The sequence below is a fragment of the Triticum aestivum genome, chromosome 3B, assembly GCF_018294505.1.
Source record: "Triticum aestivum cultivar Chinese Spring chromosome 3B, IWGSC CS RefSeq v2.1, whole genome shotgun sequence".
In the NCBI taxonomy this organism is placed as follows: Eukaryota; Viridiplantae; Streptophyta; class Magnoliopsida; order Poales; family Poaceae; genus Triticum; species Triticum aestivum.
The window spans coordinates 31058875-31061811 of NC_057801.1; the positions used below are offsets into that span (position 1 = coordinate 31058875).

The 2937-nt window shown below is 43.6% G+C and overlaps 1 long non-coding RNA gene across 1 annotated transcript; it reads right to left on the reverse strand.

The window, feature by feature from the left end:
* Positions 1-1231: 1231 nt before the first annotated feature.
* LOC123064537 (uncharacterized) lies at positions 1232-2937 on the reverse strand. The gene is made up of 3 exons (XR_006430723.1): positions 2800-2937; positions 2617-2694; positions 1232-1578 (listed from the first exon to the last, which is right to left on the reverse strand). It is a non-coding gene; the product is annotated as an uncharacterized lncRNA (long non-coding RNA).

Here is a 2937-nt window from a genome sequence, read left to right on the forward strand (position 1 = left end):
ACTATGATCTGAGTAACATGATAACTATACCATGATAAGGCTGGTAACTACAGTATGAGAAGGTTAAAAACATGGGAAAGTATGATAATTTAACATACAAATTACCTATGAAATGTTTCAAAAACTTGTTTCCCTTGAATGAAAGACACCATGGTGTTTAAACGTAAAATATTAGTTATCAAGTCTGCGATGATACATCATCATGTTATTTACACAGAAATTATCTGGTGTATGTTTTTCAACAAAAAAGTTTCAGGTCAAAAGTTACAGTGACGTTTGTATGGGAGTTATCAATTTTGTATGTTTCTATTACCATGTTATTTACACGGAAATTAGCGGGGCATCACCCCCCCCCTCACCACAGTCGCCATATTACCAGGATCGGGTACATAAGTTATCAAGTCTGCGATGTTGAATTATCATGTTATTTGCATAAGAGTTATCGTGGTATGGTTCAACAACTCCTCCCACCCCTACCCCCACCGACAAAGTTACCAGAACTGGGTACATAATTTATCATGTCTATGATGTGTGATTTATCATGTTATTTGCATGGAAGTTACCGTGGTATGTTTCAACGACTCCCCCCACCCCTACCCCCACCGACAAAGTTACCAGGACTGGGTACATGATTTATTATGTCTACGATGTATGAGTTATCATGTTATTTGCATAAAAGTTATCAGGACAGTGATGCGTAAACTATCATCATATTTACACAGAAGTTATCGAGAGTATATTTCATCACAACCCCTCCCTCCGGCGGAGGGAAAAGTTATCATGTTTGCGGTGCGTAAATTATTGGGGGTATATTTCAGCACCCCTTCTCGCCAAAGTTACCAGGACCGGGGTGCATAAGTTATCAGGTCTCTGATGTCTGATTTACCATGTTGTTCACATCAGAGTAACTGGGGATATTTCATCAACACCACTTCCCTCAAAGTTATCAGGAAATTATCGGGGGGGGGGGGGGGTACTTTTACACGGGTATTTATGCGTGAGTGATCAAGTTCTATGATGCGTGTATTGCCAGGTTATTTATTTGGAAGTTACGGGAGGGATGTTTTCAGTGTCAAAATTTACTACAGTATTGTATGTAAGTTATCATTTCTATGGTGCGTAAGTTACCATGATATTTACACAGAAGATATCGAGGTATGTCTCAATAATTTTTCCCAAGTGTAAGTTACCACAGACCATCATACACCTGTTAAAAACATATATGTCTCCATTGAAAAATTCAACATGGTAATTTTACCATAAGCAAGTGTGATAAATATATCATTAGCACCCTGATAACTATAGAATTAGCACCATAATAATTACATAAGAGTCGTGTTGGTAATCTGAACAGTGGAAGATTCAATGAAAGACGCTACATCAACTGTTGTAGAACAAAAAATGTGAGCCATGATGGCAGAGGGAGTGGTGACGGACGCACTCGTCGACAACGTGGTCTGGTGGGGCACGCCATGAAGCTTCAGAATTCTGTTTGTGAATGCACCTATGCGCACCTTGACACCCATGTTGTATCTTGTCTGAACCTTCCTTTTTGTCTGTCTGATCTTGCTAAGAAATCTGCAATCACTTCAAGTCCATTATCCTGCTTTGACAAAAGTCTGAAACTAGTAGCAACATGTTTAAGCTTCAGATTTGAGAGTCAAGTCAGGAGTGTGCCAGAAACATATGGAGGAGACAAGTGTCAAACAACAATCACCCTCGTCCAAGAAATTCCATGGAGAAAATTTCGAGTAGTTACCAGTTGCAACCTACTCCCTCTGTCTCATAATGTAAGACATTTTTTGACACTACACTAGAGTCAAAAAGTCTTACATTATGGAACGGAGGAGCAGCTCACAAGATGATGCGCGTTAACAGTACTGAAGCAATATAAAAGTAGTTAACCACCAGCAAAAAGGCAAAGCTATTAGTCCGACTGAAAGAGGACCAGGAGCAGGAGATCAACAAGGAGAGAAGGGAGGAAACAAACGACAACAATGGCGAGTGTCGAAGGAGACGTGAAGCTGTTGGGCCAATGGCTGAGCCCGTTCATTGCACGTGTGCGCATGGCGCTGGACGCCAAGGGCGTGGGCTACAAGTATGTCGAGCAAGACCTGGCTGCCAAGATTTGACAAGTACTTGTTCACACCGTCTACATTCCCATTCTTCCATAATAGATCAGGTAATAACCGACCATACATGAGCTCCAGTGAATGTAGAACTAAAGCCAGTAAAAATATCACTACAATCTTTCCTTTCCCGGAGGCAATGGCATGCAGTCCAGCCAAGATCCCAAAATACAAAAAACAGAAGTGCAGCAAAAACAACATGTTTCCATTAATCACTGTCAAACTCATTTCTACCAAGTGATAGTCCAACGCCGTCTCATTTCTAGACAAAAGTGCAATTCAGAAAGCCGGCCCGCATTTCACCAAAAAAACACACACATAATTCACCCAAAATTTGAGATGATACGAGATGGAGCCTACAATAATCTAGTCTTTACATAGGCATAACAATGTGCATGCGGGGGCAGGTACAGAAACGAATAAACCATGCCAGCAGCAGTGATTTTAAATGTTGAAGAGGGGCAAGATGGGAAGCATTAGTGATTACCAGGAACTTGTGGTAGACGAACGCCCTGGGCTCCCACGAGACGAACTCCGTCCACTGCGCACCCCACTCGCCCGGCCCCTCGCGGACAACAACAGAGACAACCGTCGGGATCAGATCAGCTAGCACCGGATCGAAGAAAATATGGAGAGAGACTAATGCATCGGAAACCACTCACACACTCACCTCAGGTCGCGGCGGGCGCGCGCGGGGCGGGAGGAGTCGCCGGATTCAGATGCGGTCTCGTCGTCGCCGGATGACTCGGTCTCAGCGCTGGTGGTGGGGAGCGTGGGGGGAGACGGGGAGCGGGCCGGCCAGGCGGAC